General features: G+C 33.1%; 1 protein-coding gene and 2 long non-coding RNA genes across 4 annotated transcripts in view; 1 reads left to right on the top strand and 2 right to left on the bottom strand.

The window, feature by feature from the left end:
- The window catches only part of LOC135835790 (kin of IRRE-like protein 1), a 404,063-nt gene that overhangs the window by 47,985 nt on the left and 333,511 nt on the right, over nucleotides 1-22,567 (bottom strand). The gene's annotated exons all lie outside the window — the stretch shown is intronic.
- Nucleotides 1-22,567, top strand: part of LOC135835800 (uncharacterized) — a 467,845-nt gene that overhangs the window by 229,126 nt on the left and 216,152 nt on the right. The window lies entirely within an intron of this gene.
- LOC135835801 (uncharacterized) lies at nucleotides 2,827-5,031 on the bottom strand. Its single transcript, XR_010556951.1, has 2 exons — nucleotides 4,529-5,031; nucleotides 2,827-3,520 (listed from the first exon to the last, which is right to left on the bottom strand). It is a non-coding gene; the product is annotated as an uncharacterized LOC135835801 (long non-coding RNA).

The following is a 22,567-nucleotide window of genomic DNA, read 5'->3' as shown; positions in this document are numbered from 1 at the left end:
GAAATTTGAATTTACCATAATTTACTCGAGTCTCGAACGTTGCTCCTTTATGATTACTTGACTATTTTCTTTTTTTGCAATGGCGAGAATTTAATTTAAGACTGGGTTAATGTATTTTGTTTCAAAAGTAGAAGGGAGCGAATTATTAGAAATTCCCGAAATAGGAATACCTACGTTTGTTAGTTGACATTTCGCAGAAAAATTTTCGACCTATTTTTGGATAAATTCGTGTTTTGAAAATTTTTTCTTCGCAAATATTTCGCATTAATTTAGGAAACATTTTGAAATACTTATATCATTTCTGAAACTGAAAAGTGGTGCCATTTTTTGTCATTCTTGCCAACTTTAAACAGTCGAAAAAATTTTGTACATAAGTTTTTGGCCATTTTTCTTGATTTCTTGAAATTGGCGGTAATGAGTAACAAAATATTTCGCCTCCAAAGCTAACATCATTTCTGAGAGACTTCCGACTCTAAATGAGGATTTTCACCTAATTTGGTCAAATGATTCTTATTACATCATGATTTTAATCTTCTGAAACCAATCTATCAAAAGTGAATAACACAACTCAAAGAATACTCACACAACATGTGGAGAAATTTTCATTCAGAACACACCGTTTCGTTCCATATTAAATAAAAATTTCTGTTGGATGCACATGAAATATTATCCAACACCCTTCACGCGATTTTGAAAAAAGGGCGTAAAGCGTAGAAAAGGAAAACGAACCAAAAAATAAATCGATTCGGAAAAAACATTTCAACATTAATCGCAAATTAATCCATATCGTGTGCCGAAGCATCGCGACATCGTAGCGTAAAATATAGAAACAGCAACGAGAAAAAAGTTTTCACTTAGTTGGCCATCCCATCGAGAAATCTTTTTGGCGCCCTTGTCTTCGTAATTTAGACGCCTCGATAGAAAGCGGCAAAATTATGCGGAAAAACCTCCCCATTCCTCAATGCTTTGGAAACCGGCGGCGAAAAAAAAGCTCTTCCAACTTGTACACATTGATAAATAACCGCATATGCTAAAACACTCCACTTCGTTCGTCTCCTTCCCTCTCTCTACACCTAAGGGGCTTTTGCCAATTCGTCGTAATTTCTCTCTCAGCCTTCGCGGTCAAATCCGCTCGCTCCAGCCAAACGCAATTTTTCCTCTTGTCTTGATCGCCGAGCGAGTTTAACAATTTTCAAGATGTGTCTCTCGAATTAACGCATCTCAGCATCACAAACCTATAGAAACTTGAAAAGAATCGAGTCCGAGTACGATAACAACGTTTAGTTTTCTTTTCTCGTATTTTTGGACTTGTTTTGCTCTATTTTTTTCGTTTGTATCGGTGTAGGTGCGTTCTTTTTCATTCCTAATATCCTAGTGTATACTCCCATTGGAACAAGTACTGTTGTATCGGGTCAATGGGCGAAAACGCGAAAGGGTTTTCTCTATCCTTTTTCCAATACCAACAATGAATACGTAAATATACGATCCGGATGCTTTTTTCACCTCATTCTGCGCTATCGTTTTCACATTTACGATTTTGCTATGTACCTTAAAGCGGATGTAGGTACATACAAAATCATCCGTTCATTTTAATCGAAACACGATTGCCAAATATGGCAAATCACATCCAATTCTACGTAGTTATTTTCTATCTAGTAGTACAGCAAAAATGACCCCGACAAATTTAAAAATCATATAAATAGGTAAGTAATACTCCTAGTTAAGTAGGTACTCGTAATTTTGTGAGTTTAATACATCTTATCAACGATGACATTCTCCAAAGCAAAAGCAGAAAAACCACGTTCTACCGATTAGAAAAAATTTTACTGCGTTGTATTTTTCTGTTTTATTTCATTTTTTACATGTAGAAGCCTGATAACAATTTTTCACTTCATTTTGTTAGAAAAAATCCAATTTTGTGCTTTGAATTATGTTTTTACGATTCATTATTGAACGACTATGTAGTTGTATACCTCTATGTATAGGTACCTACCTATGTCGGTAGAGTTGCCTATAATGATATTTGCCTCGAGGTATAATTCTATATGAAACATGTTACTCTGTTTGCCAAACAAAACACATCAGTAATGTACCTTTGACTACATCGACCCATTATTTGTTCAGTTTGGTCTTCGCTGACGAAAATAGTATAGGTATAAGTATTTTAATTCATCGGTATAGTAAATTTCCTAATTATGATCGTCTCGCAGCTAACAATTGCCTGAAGTGATATAGAGACCTATACAAGAAATTTGTTCATGCGATTTTCTTACAGATCCGTTCAAGTGCTTTCGATGCTCGCATAAATCTATAATAAAGGTAAGTAATTTATTTGGAGTTTAAGCAATTAGAAATGTTACCATACACCATACCTATCAATATATTGCTTCACAGGAAGAAAGAGACAGATAAGGGTAGATAGGTACATACAAATAATTTAATGGATGAACAAAAAATTTTGGTTCCCCTATCTATTTTTTGCACATATTTTGTAACGCATGGTTCTAGTTTGAGGGGGGGGGGGAGTACGATTCTTCAGTCACCCGGTAAACAGGTGTAGGTATAAGGATACATATGTAGAAGTACCTGCCTACCTGTGCAAGTCAAATTCAAGAAAGAATGATGCTGAAATTTATCTTTAAGACATACTTACTGATAGTGTATTTTAAATGAAAAATTTGAGTTTACTTTGTTTAGTAGGTAAGTTGTAAAGTACCTAGGTGACAATTCTTTTCATATGCTTTCTTTTGGCAATTTTCATTTTTTGCACTAATTTTTGTATTTTGTCAAAGTCAGGTTTTTTCAAATTTGGAAAAAAACATTCGATCATTTTCAAAGTGCAGTTTAATTCTAGCGCATTAAATATATTTATAGGTAATGCCTGTAATTACATGTGTGTATAAATCAACTAAGAAATGATTTAGTATCTACATACATAAATAGGTATGTAATAAAATTACTAATAAGTTTAGTTTATGCAGCTGGATACATTTAAGGGTCCTAGGTAATAAAATTTATTAATTTGAGCGTTTCAAACATTACCTAGTGATATTGATATTATTATGCCGAAGAGCAAGAAAAATATTTAAATTATTTTCAAAATGTGGCTTAATTCTAACGAAGGAATAATTACATGTAGGTATTATGTGCGTGAATCGGCTAATAATTAAGGAAATATATAGGTACCTAATAAGGTTGATCCACGCAGCTAAATTAATTCATAGGTGAACTTCTTACTTTCTGATGCTTTTGTTAGTTATTATGATTTAGGTTATATGTACTCATATCTTCGTTAATTCTATAACATTGACAGAAGTTATCAGCATCGCAAACTGCTGAGGCAGGTGCCAATATCCCAAGAGACCCTGGATACTGCTGTGTGCATAGGTCAGAGCATTTTCCATAGTCACAATGATCGTATACATCTTTCCGCGCACTCACAAAATTCACGTTATTGAAAAAAATCAACAATGCACAGGTTATTGTTATGATCCGAAGAATAACTTTTCCTTCAATCATCCTACAGATTAAATTATAAAAACAAAACAAAAAACATTAGCTTGAATAAATATTTGATTTGAAATTCATGTTTTTTTTCATAGTTCCTGAAACAGGGCGTTTTTGAAAAAGCGTCGTTTTTTCGCGATATGCACTTATCCGACTTGTTTTTCCAGTTCCAAAATGTAGTATTTACTTGCTAGGTAATTTGAGATTCTGCGTTGACCCAGACTATTTCCATCAAAATCCAAGACTATTTTTAGAGTTCCGTAGCGAGTGATTGAAAATTTTATAAATCGCTTATTTTAGGATACAATCATTCGGTTTTTGACATTTTTTTCTTCTTAAATAGGTACCTATTCTGCAATTGTTTCGTCAAAGCAGAGAAAGACAGGTATAATTTATGAAATCAGGGAAATGTTGTATTTTGGAATACAGTGGTGCCAACTTTTGTCCATTATTGCTTGGTAATTTTAAAAAATCGAGAAAAATAGTGGCTGCTTACTTATTAATTTTTTTTGGTTTTTTGAAATTAGTAATGATGATCAAATATTCCAAGATATTTCCCTAGTTTCAGAAATCATATCTTTTGTATGTAGGTACCTATGTTTTGACGTAATTGACGCGAAATATTTGAGAAGAAAATATATTTAAAACACGAATTTACCCTGAAGTAAAAGTTTACAAATTTTCAACCACTCAGAAATAAAATCTTTAAAATGGTCTTAGATTCCGATGGTAATGACCTAAACTGACGCAGAATCTTTTTAAACAAGTCATCAGCAAATAGCTGATTAGCTGATGACTTGTTTAAAAACTAAGTATAGTTACCACTTTTATTCAAAACAGCTTTGTGTACCTGGATGCTAGAGTGAAAAAATGTACCTAGAAATCTTCCAATATTTTATTCCTATGATCCACCCCAATGTCCATATCTAAATGCTTCATTTTGAAATATGTACTTACCTACCTACCAATGATTTTGATCGTTAAAAACGCATTTACTTCAAACTGAAGTAAACAGACTCACCTGATTCTTTCTGTAGACTCTTCAATTAAGTACTTTAACCACGCGAAAACGATTGAATACATACCTATAGCAAAAAACGTTGCCTTTTAATGAACCTGTGTTTCTTTACTAAATCACAAGTTGAATGAAAACTATAATGACTCTAGTTGGAGTACACATTCTTATATATACCTATAGATTACACGAGGATGACCACCCATTTGTATTTGCGTCAAGTCATATGTCATGTTATTTTACATATACATTGTGAAATTTTTATTTGTGAAGTTTCAATAATATGGTAGGTATACAATTTAAAAAAAACATTGATTAAAAAATGAAAATAACACATTGTCACTCGATTTATTGCACAAGAAATTACAGGAACTGGCCATAAGTGATAAATATGTTGTTTAGGTACCTACGTAAGTATCCAAAACTTTTCGCGTTCTTGAAATTCATATTCAACGTTATCAGAAATAATATAATTTCACAGCTTGAGTTGTTTATGCATTTTTTTTAGGTATCTGCTCGTAATACTTAAGTATGTAGTTGAAAAACAATGTAATAATGTTATGTGCGCCATTTGATATAAACACTTGTTTGTTACTTCAATGATTTCTTTCTTTTTTTGATTAGTTAGGTACCTATTTGAAAAATAATGTTTATCAGCTAGTTATCATCAAGTGAAGAGTCCATGGAAAGAACCAGACAAGTCACTTTCAAAACCAATTTTGTAGTGAATTTGAATTTCATCAAAATAATGACTGCAAATATATCATATAGCATCCCACAAACAACACAACTCCAGGCATAGTAGAGAAAAAAATGAAGAGATACGCCAGTCACATGTTGAAAAGTCACTCTTTTTGTGAAAAAATATGACATAATGAAAAATTTTGTAGAGACAGATTGTGCAGCATTTTCTGTCACATAGGTGAGAGAAATTGGCTACTCGTATCTATTCTCTTGTTTTTGTAAATCAAGATGAATATTAGATGTACGCGGGGTCCATCAGTAATTACATACTACTGTTTGGTATCCTTATTGAAAATCTCACTACGATGAGTAACATAGATGGACCTTCCCTCATCCGTTTATTGTTCCCTCCCGAGGTGATGTGCTTAATTGCACTCCTTTAAGACAGTAGAATGTCATCTCCTTCCATAATACCGTGCTGGTTCAGTAATAAACTAGAGTAGATGATCTCTTATGTAATTGATTTATTTATCAATCAACGGTTCTAAGAGTAATTGAAGGTGTGTATTACATAATTAATTAACAGTATCCGAAAAATAGGTATTGAGGCTGTAAGTCGCCAGATACCTAGGAAGCTCTTGAAGCTAGGTACTTCTCACTACCTCGAGTAAGTAGGTAGTGAGCCTATGTATTGAGTAAAGCACTCAGGTGCGAAATCTACCTTTACAATTTTTGCATTCTAAATGATCATGTCAAAACTTGAAATTTTCTTCCTTTTGCCTCAGATTTGGTCTTGGCTCATTTCTCTCCTCTCCTCTATTTTTAAAGGCTATTTTTACCATCAAAAATGGATTTTTTTCAAAATCAAAATGGATTACATTTTTTCACTCCTCAGTGTGAATTTAATTCGACCCTAAACTCATTTTTGAAACTTTACCTATGACTTATTGCCAGGTTCTTTCAGTGTAGTCTTCAAGTACACTTGATTGGACATGGTGGAGGGGGCATTATGATGAAATGAGGCTCATGTGTATTGCACAGGTAACGTCAAGTAGATAGTGATTTTTAGCGAGCCAAATTTCAGATCAGTCGAGAGTTGATAAGTTGTAAAGGTCCTTATTAGATGGTGTACTAAAGCTGTTACATGGACAAAATCTTATTTTCTATGTTATATCCATGTGAGGTCTATCTAGGTATCAATGTGTACTCTTATGCACAATGCACATGCATCGATTGAAAAATACCATAATGTACATATATAATATTTGTATTTCAAATGCTGCATCAAGGTACGGCTACCTTAGACCCCCCGCCACATCTCAGTGCAATGAGTGCATCTTATTGTTCGTATAATTTTGACGTCCAGAACACTTTCTCGTAGAGAAATTCGCTTGCCAAGATATAATATTATTGGTATAGGTACCTGGTTAGATTTCTCAAACTCGCCAGGTAGGTTATTCAAACGGTAATGCACGTCAAAAAGGGTTACTCGGTAATTGATCCAGCTCACAACTTTCAACTTACGTAAGTAGGTACCTATATAAGTTACGACTTTAGAGTAGACATTCAAACGGCTTACGTATATTTCATAATTTAGCGAAACAACAAGAGGTAAGTGGCGGCGTCTTGGTAGGAAAACACCAAACAGAGACGCACGTCGCTCTTTCTCTTCGTAATAATAATTTCAAATCTGATTAAAGTTAACGTTTAGCTGTATAGCTCTAGCATTCCATAGTATATGCGATGGCATGGCATACAGTATACATAACCGGGGCAACTTTGATACACACAACACCGCCAATAATGCAGCCAAATTACACAAAACACTGACGTGAGACTCTGAGAGTAGGTAAGTAGGTAGATAGATAGGTAGGTAGGTACACGGGAGCTGGGAGCTGGGCGCTACATTCGTTATGAATTAAAGTTAGAACTAAGTAAACATAGTATTAATCGCGATGTCAAATGAGACTAAAACGTTAATGCATTACCTCAGTCGTTAATTTACTGGGCGGAATAAGTTTTGTTTCTCAATCGTTTAAAAGTTTGCTAAGCGAAGTGTAGTTACATTAAAAGCGCCGCGGGGCGAACAAGCTTGTAATTATGTGTCGGGGCGCTAGGTCTTTCTCTCAGTCGGGGTTTCGGCGTTTATTTTTGCAGATTGCTGCGGTTGCTGTAGCCATTTTCAAGGGGGTGTAACGGACAACAACTAATTTTAATAAAATCGCTTCCACGGTGCAACGTTTTACAATACATAAATTAAAAGCCAACCTTTCTTTAACTTCCAAACTGAAATTTAATTATATTTTAAGTTCTCGCTCGGTCGCACGTCCGCATACCGCCTTTTAAAAGCTCCCGCAGCAGCCTCGGCTCCAATTTAAATTCACACATACCTACCATACTCGTACATACTCGCACACTCGAAACGTCAACGTGTTATGAACTCTCTCTCAACTTTCATTTGCGGTTGGTTTTTCATCGTGTATAATTTTTTTTCCTACTCCCTTGTACGTAGCTTTGTATGTAATTCGTATACGTATATCCACATATACTTTAGTCGTGTTGTTTTTCTCATACCTACCTTAGCCATGTCGTAAAGGTCTGCCGGTTTTGTCAACTTTTGACACGTTATATTTTTATCCCAACCGGGACCACCTCTCTTGTCCTTAGTTCTCGTGTAATTAAATAAAAATTACTTCCGGCTGGTTTCTCCACGTTTTACTTTTTTTCTTCCTCCAAATCCCCCGCTACTTTTCGGCTCTTTGTCACGCCTAATATCGCGGTTATACCGCAGCATTTGCCATGTTACCTCGCAAACTCCCCAAAAGCCGCAAAAATTTCGCTAATTTTACTAAACTCGAGCGTCATATTGTCGTTAGTTAGCTTCTCCCTGCATCCAGACCTTTGCTATACTGTTCACGCAGAAAGGGACAGAGAGACTTTATTTCACGTATAGAAAATTTCCATCGTAGAAACTAAGTATCGAATATACATGCGATTGTGATAAGGTTGAAATCTACGAAATGTGAAAACGTTTAATTGAATTCACTTTAATTCGTTCGCGTTGCTAGTCCTCATCGTGGTGTTTTTATTCTGCACAGACCAAGCTCCATCTCTGCCATATCACTCGACTGTGAGCATCCGAGAATCCCAGTTACGGGTATCGTTCTCGCATTCATTTACTTTGGCTCGAGCGAAATTAAAGTTTTACATTAATCTTAAGTGACGTGCTCTGATGTCTGTTGTTGAAATTAATTTATTTTCCTATCTGTTCTATATTTATACATGTATAGAGTATAAAACTTGAAACCTTTCAAGGACTATTTGCGTGTTTACAAAATTACACCCAGAAACAACATGACCTACCCACGTTTGCGGTATCTCTCCTTACATTTTTATTGCTTTATGTTCACTATAATTATAGTACATCTACCTATGTTCGTTGTTAGGTTAGATATTCTGCGAAGGATGTGTTTAATACTTAACCTCGTACTTCTTACCTAATCCTGTCTCGACGAAAACGACGTCTGTCGATTTATATTACATTCCAAATTCGATTCCGAGATGTATTATCTAATATGTGTAACCGACTACTTCAGTGGTAATCAGAGTGATTAGAAGTGAGAACACTGGTGTCAAACAAGTTGATCCGTCAAAGGGGTGCTTCTCTGCTTATACTGCTTTCTACACATTTTTTCGTGTGTTTATAGTTTCGGTATCTTTGTACTGAAATGAATTAATAAGTACATTTGACGATTTTCCCTACATTTTGATAAATTGATATGGTGAGATATGCCCTGAATAGCTTAGTAGGTATGATAGTAATGACCTATATACAGAGCTGGAAGCTAGGTAACGTGATAGCTATTTATAGATGCGTTCATGTACCAAGTATGTACCTCCGTGCAACTTGGTACTGAACCGCATCTTCACTTGGTTTCGGTATCTCGAGCTCTCTGGAGCTAAGTCAAAGAAAGCGTACGTTCGCAGATGTATAGGTGGGCTAGGGCGACCTAGCCCCCCTATTTTCCTGATTTCGCCCACTCGGTCAAGTGGATAAAATGTGTTTTTAACGCGATGTTATTTATTAACGTAAATATTCGTCGTGGTACGTAAATGATCCCTTTGGACATTTACCGATTTCCCGGGCATCGGTAATGTTTCTCGTTGAATAGGTACCTATAGTAATCCATTTCTGCCGCCAGTACCTAGTATTAGTGAGTACACCTGAAAGAGGCAGAAAATGTTATCATTCCTTGGTAAGTGGTGTTTACACCATTTAATTGTGATCTTGGTACCATCTAAATTGATGTAAATGCTCGTGAACCTGGACAACAAGCCCTACGTTCACGAGTATTATTCAGATAGGGAATATTTTAACATCTGTGTGATAACCTTTAATTCATCATCTTCGACTAAAATTATGTTACTCAAATTCATTGATTGAACATTTTACTTTATTTAATTAACGCGAGTCGTCTATATTAGGCTGCGGCCTTTTATAATAATATGAATTGATTTAGTTTAATTTATATTTTTATTAATCTGTCATGTTGGACCAAATTGTAATAAATCATATTGACACGCAAGTGGCGTTTGGGTTGTTATTATTTGGTAGAAACATTAAATGCATATAGTTAACTTGGTATGATTTCCTGCTCTCCGACTAAATTACTCTATCTTGGCAATAGGTAAATATTCACTACCTATGTAGTGATATTTGACTCATTCTCCTAAGTGCAAAAGAAAATAATATCTCTATAACCAGACATGCATATTTTAACTATATCATTTTGGCGCCCGGAATTCGCGGTAGTATTCTGCAAAATTCAAAATTTTTCAGTCTAACTTACTTAAAAAACCCTCACCCAAAATTTTAAATTTTTTCAAAATTTTCAAATTTTCAATTTTTTCAATTTTTTCCGAAACTTGAATTCCAAAAGGTTCTCTTCAAGAACACGATTCAAGATAAAAAATTAGCTCATCACCTTAAATAAACTCGTAAAAATACTCGTTGCTAAACTGTGTTTAAATTAAATAAATATTCTAAGATTTTTTTTGAGTAAAAAATGGTAGCAAATTCAAAATACAACGAATCATGTTCAAGCAATCGTCAATAATAACTTTTCGTTTCATATTAAATAGTTCCATTCGTATGCCCCACATACGCAAAAATTAAAAAATATGTGCTTTATTTCACCCAAAAACTAACCATAATATACTCAACAACTAATACCATAATGGCGAGTTGAAGCTTACTAGTTAGATTTTTTTTTAATAATAAAATTTAGACTTTGAAATCTGACACATAGATTGTGCATGAGTGCATTCATGGGGATTGCGCAGTCTCCAGGGGGCAGAATCACACAATTTTATGTTCAAAAATATCAAAAACCATTAAAACTTCCTTTACTAAAAATTCGTTGAAAAAATGACCCAATCTGGATCCAAAAATCAACCATTTAAAAATAACATTTTTTCAAAGAACCCACATAAAAAATCATAAACTCGAAGATATCTAAAATATGTCCCAAGGTGTCCTCGAGATAAAATAAAAATCACCTTTCGTATGTCCCAATGAAAACTTAAAAATGTCTTCTCAATTCAAAATTCTTAGATCCAGATAAAAAGTAATTTTTTGGCAAAAAGCATAATTTTCCACAATTTCTCGGATATAAAAATTCGTTCCTAAACCATAATTAAACCCCATTTTGATGAGCTAAATTTCACATAAACATAATAGCTTGAAGTTTAATTATTCACGGACGATTTTAGACTGCAGATTTAATCTAAAGTGATTTTAAACCCAAACTATTTAAAATCAACCCAATTAAAATATACGTATCTAACATTAAAACTCGTGATATTCTTCACCTACTAGGATATATCAGTCATGTTTTCACTGCTGTATACTTCGTGAATAAAAAAAAAAAACGACTAGTATAGGTACTGGAATCTTTGCTAGGATACAGAATAGAGGTTAAAGAATACTTCACCAGTCCAAAAAATAAGTTTTTCAAAATACAAAAAGAATAATTTTTCAATAAAATCCCCAATATAAAAATACTCAAAAATTCCCATTAATATTTAAATGTTTCAACTAAAAAATTCCTTTAAAAAATGGTCTCGGATTCGTGATATATAATAAAAGTTGTTCAAATAAAGTCTCAAAACTAGCAAGTGTCATTTTGAGAAGGTGTAATTGAACTCATTTGTCCTGTCTTTATGAAGAAATTCAGGGGGACAAGGGGCAAATGGTTCCACTTTGAGGACTGACAATTTGCCCAGTGAAGAAAAATGACGTTGAGAGACAGTTTTATTCATCACCAACGAATTTAAACAACTCAACTATCACATATTTTCAAACCTCAAACATTTGAAAATATGAGAATCTGACCCTCATAAGTATTTATACAGACGACACATTTTTCTGCATTTATTGAACTATGTAATGAGTTTGATTATTTTAGAATGAGAAAAAGTGCCAATCTGAAATACAGAGGGGTCTAGATCATAGTAAAAACGTCATACAACTCACTGAGTAAAAACTAGGTCGGCAAAATTAGAAATATACCTTCCAAAAATCACGATTTTGTCTGTTTGTTAAATTAATAGATAGAAAATAAACCATTTAGTAAACTCACATCACTTGTCTTATAATAGAACCCCTTTTTATACACGAATTTCATACCATAGCTTCTACCTCCATATTACATCCTACATCTGTACACTTCTTAGGTATTCAAATCCCAAGGCTCCAATTCCCCTTGTAACAAAAAGATATTTCTATACCATATACATAATGTAGGTTAAAAACCACACTGTATGTCCCAAATTATACACATGTTATTTCAGTTTGAAAAATCTCCCTCTTTCTATACTTATACCCTAAATTTCAAGATTCCTATGCTTATACACAGCAACATAGATAGGTATTTGATAAAATACATATCTCTCATTCCCAAATTTGAAATTCTTCCTTTTATCTCATACAATCGTATGCTCCATAATCCTAGCCAATACCCTAAAACTTACATATCTGGTCAAATTTGGGAACTCTCTATTTCCTATACTCTTATATGTCCCAGATTTTTCAATTTATTCACGTATCTGTACCCCAACTATTCGTTCCCTGTTATACTGAGAAATATCATGCAGTGTTTTGAGATTTCTATGTTTCGTAAAGAAAATACGAAACTGGACCTCGGAACATTGTATGGTATAGGTGAAAAAATAAGCTTGGTAAACAGGGAAGGAATCGCAAAATTTACTCATACTAATCATATCCCCAGTGCTTTTAGCACAAAAGTCTCCAAAATTAACCATAGATTTTCTCAAAAATTCATTTTCAAACTTCCAAAATTCACTCATACCCATCATATGTCTATGTATAACTACACAGCATATGCCCTTATGCATTTTGGATTCAGTTTTTCAAAAAATCTTTATTTTTCAAAAATCTTCTTTTTCAATACAGAATCTCTTCTTTTCGTTTTGAATCAGTTTCACTGTACAATACCTCCAAGTTCGTTACACTTCGAGTTCAATACTCTCAATTTCCTGTGGAGCCTGGGAACCAAATCCATAAAGACCTATTTTCGTGTAAAAATATACACAAATATGTAGAAATTACCTCCCAAACCCCACCTCCTCCCAACAGATAAGTACATGGTATGTACTAAATGGTGTAATTAAGAAATAAAGAAAAATAAAAATTCCATCGTTTTCTACAATTACATAGGTAAAGACATTATTTTAATAGCTAAACCATTTAAAATTAAAAGAATTCTCGCCTTTTAAGCCATTAAAATAATAGCCATACGCACTTTTTAACCATTTAAAAATCAATAAAAATCGCGCATCTTTGATCAATTAAAATAATAGCCCAATTTGGTTTAATAGTTAAAATAATAAAAGCATTTTTTAATATTTTTCTTAATAGTCAAGCCATTTAAAATCAATGCATTTCTCGCCTTTTTAACCATTAAAATAATTGCCATATGCACTTTTTTAATATTTAAACCAATAAAAATAGTTTCTTAATATCTCTCTTAATGACTGAACCCATTTAAAATAATACATACGTAAGTATGTAATTCAATTAACACCTATAAAGCTAATTGCTGAACATGGTTTTTAATGTAAAACAATTAAAAAGCACTCGCTACGTATAATATAAAAATAATAAAATCTTCAGGGCTTAATTGCTAAATCAATAAAAAGATGCTACCGAATATTTCGTATTTTTATATTTTTCAGTAATAAAAATTCTCTGGGATGCTACCTAATAACCATTAGAATATTCAGATCTAGATCTGAATATTCGGAGCAATTGAATTAATTACATAGTCACCAATTTAAAACTCCGCTTTTTAATATCCCAAATAATAAAAATCCATAGAAAAAATCAATTCTGTTAATATTTCCTTTCTTTAATGATCAAATGCTCTGAGATGCTGGAAATAAAACCTCGTACTATATGCATATCTGTACATAGTTCTATTTTAGAAATACATAGAGTAATTAGATTTAAGAAAATTAACGTTCTTCGATACTCTACTAATATCACATCGTGAAAATAAACCCATAAGTGCATCCAGCCTTTATTACTCTCAAGCGTGAGAAACATCCTCGAAAATAAAGTGCAATGCACTCTCAATGGAAACTTCAACAAATAAAAGCTCCGACACATTGGAGAAAAATCATTTGTGGAAAAAATCTAGTATAGTGCGAATCTCTCTCTTCAAGTATCTAGTCGATGGCTCAACTACAATCAACCATTCAGCCAATACGGCTCAGTTTATTAGAATTTTGGATTTTGAAAATATGTAACACCTGAATTTTCACTTTATTTCTTCGAAATGAAAACAAATCCAAAAATTGAAGATTCTCAGACATGTACACCAAAATCTATGCCTGAGGAAAACCCTTTGTCGTCACCTAGATCTGGTAACAAAATACCCCACCTTCTCGACCCTAAAATTTTGGAAAAAGAAACTGAGGAAGCAATTGGAAAAATGTTCGACGAATTTGAGCCACTTATGATCCATAATAAAGTTGATCATCCTACCTTGAGAGCTCCCTTCCTGATTTACCTACACACACTCTCGATGAAAAAATACAAATAAATACCTCAAAAAATTAGATCAATGTGTCAAATTAACAGAAAATTCTAATAACCTTCCACAATTTGAAGAAACCTTTCCATCCAAAATTGAAACAACTACTCAAACTTCAATCACATTCGACAACAATTTGGAACCAAAAAAGCTCAGAAAATGCTTCTACCAGCGAAAATACTGAAATTACCGAAAATACTCAACTTGATGAAAATTCTGATGAAAAAATGGAATCAGAAAATCCAAAAGACAACCAATTAATTGATGACGAAACCACTTCAAAAACAATATCCCAGATTGTGGAAAAACCTCAAGAATTAGAATTGCTAGCTACATCAACAGCTCTAAATAAGATGACAACAGAGATGCTTTCAGAATCTGAGGATGAAGTAGTTCCAGTTTTGGGAAACAAGGGACACTGAATGCTCCTGGGGCAGCTACTAGAGAAAATAAACCCCCATTGGAATCCATTTTTACAAAATCTGTTGGGATAGGCAATGGACTCGCGCATTTTTATACGAATCCCTTCAATGTACTTTTTGGAAACTGGAATTATTCATCGAAGTGGAAAGCAATTTTTGAGACTCAAAATTGGACCCGAAGAAGTAATTTTACCCATTTGTCAAAAACCTTGCTTCATGCCATTCTTCACTGATATTTTCTTTCAATTGCACAATTTTAAGACACCCAGAAACTATCCCTCTATTGGAAAAACTGTAAATTGCTCACAGACACTAAAGAATGAATTTTAAAAATTTTATAAATAGTGTGGAAATTAGAACAACGTGTTTGTAGTCAGAATTAGAAAAAATTCACTCAAAACCCATTCCTCCCTGAAAATTCTGGTCACAATAGCTTATTTTAGATAAATAGTATGTAATAGCATAGCATAGCATTTCGATGCCCAAAAATCTGAGCATTTTTAGAGTATTTTTTCCAGATACTTAGGTAACTTAGGGACAAATTTCTTTCCTTATTTTATATACATAAGATTTTCTCAATCTGTCACGGAGAAAATAGTCAAATAATCTAAAATTGGGTTATTTGATCGAATCGCAAACTGGTAGTGTTTTTCTGTAAATTTTTTAAACACTCTGCTGCAAAAAACTTCAAAAATTCAGTGCAAAAAGATCGTTTCAAGACTTTAAAATCTCTGAGGAAAAAATCTCTTCAAAAACCAAGAGACAAAAATATTCAGTTCTCAGTTAGTAAAGAGCGTAATTTTTTCCATCTTCTTTGTGTCCAGTGCATTCACCTGCATACACGCGCCAAATTTTCATAAAGTCTTTCGAAATCATAGTTTTCTACTGTGGGAAAGGAATTTTTATCAGTTCTAATGGAATATTTGTATCTTAGGTAGTATCAACCAAAAGTATAGCACCAGAGGTTAATTTTAGAAAATTTCATCGTCTAAATAGGAGACCTTTACACCTCTGGTTGAGCTCGCGCGCCTTTTAATTGCGGTATTTCCTATACAAAGTAATTACAAGAGGCGCGAGCCATATTGCACATACTTACTGGTACTTAGAGAATATTCTTTTATTACCATACAATTATCACCTTGTGATGAGCTTCTTGCAACGAATTCGTATGGTACTATGTAAACAGATAGCATAGATATACCTCTCTTCCCCACCACCTCCCCTAGAATATGTAGATGCTCCACATTGAGTAATTCACGTAACTATTGTTCTACGCTTAGAAAAATAAAAGCGTACATTTTTTAATATTCACCAATAAAACCAATAGCTACCTATTTGATTTGATTTTTTCTTTAATATTTTCTTGAATATTAATTTTATTTTTCTATAATGGCCATATAGGAGAATAGAAATATTCACGCATTGAGCAATTAGAATTCGCTTAATATGTTTACCAATTAAATAGCTTCACATTTTTATACCTTCTTATGCTTACTAATATAAAAAAGCAGATACATACACATACGTACATATTTAAATAGTCTTTTTAATTTCATTTTTAATTTTTTCTTTCCATTTTTAATATTCAGTTTTTATTTTTTCTATGCCTTAAACACCAGATAATAAAATCTTACATACTCACAATATTAAAAATTCCAGCTAATTGCAGTTTACTATTCCTGCATTTATTTCTAAATTTTTGTTTTTTCTCTTATGCTCCCATTTAGTCCCAGTTTTAATATTTTTACATTAATTTTTAAATTCTTATTTGTTCCATCTTCGAATAGAAAAATATAAAATCTAATAGTTCCATAGTATTCTTATACCAACGAATTGCAGTTGCTAGAGGCTCTCGAGTTCTTAATTGTTATGATTTCCTACAGAAATATTATTTCCACAAAATTTTATTTATCTATATGGAAAACGATCTTATTTGAACCAATTAGCTTAATGATCAAAGAACATTAACTTGGGTACTAAAATTTATAGCCCAAAGCTAGAAAACTCAGTGTGAGAAAACAATACCAGTAAGATTCTCAGCAGATTCCATGGAAAAGTACTAAAAGTAAGTTTCCCACCAAACCTTCATTTCTAGCTCCAAATTTTCATTTCCACCTCAACTTTTCCATCAAATTGGACACCCAAGCTCAATACTCAGCTCCAACCATCGGATCATATTTTGGTGCCATCTTCACATGCATTGGACCTTGTCTTATATTCACGATTCATGTACACTAGGGTGGGCCGACATTGACTTTTTTTGGAAATTTGGTGAGGGGGGGTGCTAAAAAGTTGTGGGGGGACCTCAAAAGACTGTAGGAAAAATTTGGGGCCCCAGACTTCACCCAGCATTTTGCGACCGGGGTTCAAAATTTTGAAATTTTCAAAAAAATCAAAATTTTTTTTTGAAAAATATTTTTGATTTTTTTGATGGTTATTGGTTCAATTATGCCTATTGAGTAGTAAAAAGCCATTTTCAAACGGTTTTTTCACTTTATTGGCGATTTTACCTCGATTTTAAAGTAGGCAAAAACAGCTATTTTCAAGATATTTCGCGATTTGTTATTCATTTGAAGTCTAGGGTGCCTTTTGTCACTATGTGACTTGAAATGACCCCTACCCTACCTCCCTCCACCTTCAGAGATTCTCAATTAGCGCACAATTTCGATAGAAAATTGTTATTGGTATTAGAAATCTTAAAAAATACATACCTGTGATTCTCTCACTTAATGCCCCGATTACCATACTTTGTGCGGTCATTTCAATCAAATTGTCTAGATTCTCTCTTTTTGCTTTTGAATTCAATTTTTTCAAACATCTATACTAAACCATATAGAGAGAAGAAATTCGAAAATTTAATCAGAATATTGTCGAAATAGTAGTTTACAGGGGTAAAAGATAATGGGAACAAATCTAAAATAGAATTTCTGATGGTACCTGAAATAGCACAATAAAACTGATGAGAAATCGAAAAGAAACGCCAAAATATCTCTAGAAATTACATTACTAGGATTCTGAACTGACTATATTATTCAAAAGTACTTTTCACTTTGGAAATGGAATGCATCATTTGATTCAATCGTGGTACTTAAGATAGGAAGCCTGAAATTTGGCGTACCTATGCTTCATTTTCAACATGCTGAATCGATTGGTGGCGATTTTGAATAATTGTAGAGTCTCAGAGGGGGCGGGTATTATCAAATTTTTCAGTTTGGAAAAACTGTCACAAAAATGATCAAAACGAAATTCGGAAGATGCAAGTAAACTCTCATTACCAATTTCGTGGCTTTTTATAGATTAAAGGTTGATATGTATTTTCGTAAATCATTTCTACCAATTCAGATTCAGATTTTAATCGTGTTTTTTCGAGGATTAAAAAATTCAAAAATTCACTGAAGGCTACAGAAGTAAAACCGCTCGAAATCGCCCCACAAAGTTGATTCGGAGGATGGAAAATTCTTTGTTAGAACAAAATTATGCGCTAATTGAGAATTTCTGGAGGTGGAGGGAGGTAGGGTAGGGGTCATTTCAAGTCACATAGTGACAAAAGGCATTCTAGACTTCAAATGAATTACAAATTTGTAAAAATCAAAACGAATTGCGAAATATCTTGAAAATAGCTGTTTTTGCCTACTTTAAAATCGAGGTAAAATCGCCAATAAAGTGAAAAAACCGTTTGAAAATGGCTTTTTACTACTCAATAGGCATAATTGAACCAATAACCATCAAAAAAATCAAAAATATTTTTCAAAAAAAAATTTTGATTTTTTTGAAAATTTCAAAATTTTGAACCCTGGTCGCAAAATGCTGGGTGAAGTCTGGGGCCCCAAATTTTTCCTACAGTCTTTTGAGGTCCCCCCACAACTTTTTAGCACCCCCCCTCACCAAATTTCCAAAAAAAGTCAATGTCGGCCCACCCTAATGTACACTCCTCCAGCATTGAATACATGGAGCAGGTAAACAATCTCAGACCAATGCCAATAAAGCTGAGCTCATAAAACTTGAGAAAAACACTTCAAATATTCAAAATCCTTAAAACAGAACAACTGAAGGAAATATGAAACAAGTTTTCAAGCCAAGGATGCACCCATACGGAACCAAAAATTGAACTTCAAGCTCTGCCATTTGTCATCAGCCTCGAGTACTGAAAAACTTGGATTAGAAATTGCTCCTCCCAGAATACACGAAGAAATTCAAAATGATCCGTGGAACTTCCTGTTGACAATAATTTAGACTCCCTAATTGCAGAATATACCTGACCCAATTCCTAGCCCTGCAGAACAATTTCAAACTCCTGAACAATTCCACAATTAACTTTGGCACAACTCTTAGTGCAAATAATAAAGACCTTGCATGCGCAGTTGGGGTACTAGTTGGACAAAAATACATCACCCTACAGTTGGATACCGGGGCACTACCCAACATAACATTCCAGCCAATGGTGGATCTTTTATTATCCTTTGCAGAAAATCACACTGAATGTACACAACTGCACTCTTACTTGCAACCACAACCCTAATAAACCAATAGTTGTTGATTTTTTTTTTGCCACCTGAAGAACCAGTAAAACCTGCACTATGCTCCGCTCAAACAAAATATGAGCTAGATCCTCAATCATCCTTCCACCAATTCTTTGGAAAATCTACAAAAAATCCATCCTGTCATCAATGAAAAAGTTTATCCACAAGAGCACCCACTTATTTGCTAAATGAGTTTCTGAAGAATAAAGTTATTGCCACTAGAATAGCTCGCAAACAGCATGCTATCCCACATCAAAATTCTCCGTATAATTGTAATCAACCCTTCAACTGTTATAAAGGGGCAAAATTCTCTGTGTTTGACACCCCTCTCCAGCTCCCCTTCCACTAATACTTTGAGTTTGCAGGAAACATTACATCAAACTGAAGGTGCTACCCAAGTATTGAAAATGGTAGTGGAGAATGGACCAACTCAAAAGATGAAGAAATAATAGAACAAGAACCCACTTAAGTACACTGAAATGAGGTAAAAATTAGCAATAATACGCACTCAATATTTTTTGGTTTTCAACTTAGCTTTATTTTTCATAATTTCAATGCACCGTTAACAAATAACTAACCTACCCTATGTATAACATAAACAAAAATTGTAAAAAATAACTCGTACAAAAGTTGACCTACATTAGATAAAAATAGAAATAATGCTCACCTAGACCTAGTGAGTCTGCAACCATTCTGGCACATCCTCTGTTTACCTATAATGTTGTCTTGATCGTTCGTTCACCTTTTTTTTTCTTGATGTTTATGTTCTCCAGCTGTGTACTATATTGACGACAAGTAATTAATTTTACTTACTGGAGAACTGACATCGTAGATTCGTCTTTCACAGCTTTTTTATCTTCTCTTAACTCGAAGATTATTTCTTTTTTGGTACGTTTTTTGTGGTCTTTTCTCCATCTAAAAATTTGAACAAAAAATTCAGCTTGTAAATATTGTATGTCCCTCACATTAACATACACAAAGTCTAATATTCGTAGCATACAACCATTTCAACTATATCCCACTTTTATAAACATCAAGCAAGTAAATAAAATGGACCACTCAATAGCTCCCAAACAGCTTCAAACAATTCTCACTCTTGGTAAATTTCTAAATTTTGTTTTTCTCTTTCTTCAAAATTGATTTTGTGTGCAACAAAACCAACCTCTGCTCAAAATTATACGAAAATTTTCAAAACAATTACCTTACAAAGCCTCATATAATTTAAAAACATATGCCATATGAGCTTCCCAAATTCCAAAAAATATTTTATATCAAAAACATCAACTAATACTTTTCATTTTTCCTCATTTAGCGCTTTCCTTCTTTTTCGACATATTTCCGATTTAAATCGTATGCACCCACCATTTTATTCCCTCTCTTCAAAATCATATACTCCTAAATTTTCCAAAATGCATTCGTTGAAAATAAACCAAAAAGCACACAAATCATATGCACTCTCTTAGTCATTTATTTTTGCCTTTGTCATTTTGATATTTTCTTTCTTTTTCAGAGTTAGTCATTTTCAAACAGTACTCAACCCTAAATTACCTATGCTGCTTGCCTCTCCCTGAATTCACTACATTCAACACTTGTTAAATAAGCAAATTATGAATATGTTTTATACCCACTTTTTTTTATTTTTTCTTCAAAAAATTCAGTCTCTTCAAATCACAAATCAATTCCCTTGAATACTCTTCCTCTTCTTTCCTCCAACAGCTGTTCAATTTTTGAATCACAAATAAAATTTCAGTTTAATCTCAAGGCTTTCAGTACAATCACCTCAACACGTTCCTGCAGCCATTCAAGCTCTAAATCCTGAATCGTTGATCAAGCCCACCATCAATCAATCAGAGGAAATGTGCTCTAAAAAGAAATTGAGGTGGGAGAAGATACTGAAGATAACAATGAGGGACCCAGTCAACCACTATGGTAAAAATATAGACTACGACATTTAATTTTTTTGTGTTTGTTCTCCTTTGTTTTTGTTCATTTACTTTGTGAATTATATAGAGTATCAAATTTCCTTATTATCTATTTACCTTGCATTAATCTATAAATCTTCTATTTCAGTGCCAACGTATTCAATTTGGTATATCATGTTACTCATTTCTTTTAGATTCAAACTGTAATTTAATTTTATACTTGTTCTTGACTGTAACTTGTTGTTGCACGATAATCAAGCCTTTTCTTTCAGAACCTCAAGATAATTAAAATTTTAATCATTTTTAGATCCAGTTATAGACTTACTCCTAGAGAATAAGTCAATCTTCGAGACAAAAGTAATAATATTCCATTTAAATACTAACCTTTCATAAATTTACAAAAATGCTAACAACTCTAATTTTTTCTTTCTTTTCAAAAATACGTTCTTTTTGACAGCTTTCAAAATTTGTTTATTCTTAACAATACAATACCATTTTGATCATTCAAAATTTTCTTTCTTTATTTAATTATTCAAAAACTAACCATACTTACAATACAAAAATACCTGAAACTTACCTTATGTTTTCTCTTCTATAGCTACAACAATTTTCCAAAGAGTGTCTTCGAGTGCACATATAACCAGATATTTTCCATGATATCGACGAATCGAATTCCGGCAATGGTCTGAAACCTGAGGATAAATACAACATAATACAATCAATTGAAATGAGATGATTTTTATTTTTTAATTTTACATATCTATTTATATATTAAGAATAACTAACAAACATAATCTTAGCTGCAAAAATTACTCTATGCAAAATACGTGTCAAATGTACCTCAAATACTCAATATTTTAGTGCTTAAAATTACGTTATACTTATGTATGCAAAATTTCTTCCAACCACATTCTTTCGTTCTTATTTTTAATTTTTTTAATTTTACATTTTTTTTTTTTTTTTTTTGAATACATCCAATATCAATTTCATATTTTTAATTTTTACCACACTGTTCAGAAGCCTTCTCAAATTTTCCTTCAAACATACCAAATTTCGTTCAAAAATTTATTGTAAACGATTATTATGAGCAACAAGCTTGTACTTTTCGTATCTTTCGGACTATTTTTTTTTTTTATTTTACTTTTTATTTTTTTTTATCAAAAATGTTACATATAGAAATAGTACTCACTTGTCTAGCTCTACTCGGCATACGCATCATTCTTTTTGGATTAACCTTTGGCTGCAGTTTCTTGACTTTTTCTTTTCTGGCACTGATCCTGAAACAGAAAGAAATACTATTAGTCAACGTAGTAGTAGGATACTTACCTTAAAATTATACCAAAATTAGAACGCCTATACAGACCATGAAAAGATCCCGGAT

The sequence above is a fragment of the Planococcus citri genome, chromosome 2 (genome assembly GCF_950023065.1).
Source record: "Planococcus citri chromosome 2, ihPlaCitr1.1, whole genome shotgun sequence".
NCBI classification, from domain to species: Eukaryota; Metazoa; Arthropoda; class Insecta; order Hemiptera; family Pseudococcidae; genus Planococcus; species Planococcus citri.
The sequence above is the reverse complement of the archived record's forward strand: the minus strand, read 5'-3'. Positions and strand labels throughout refer to the sequence as shown.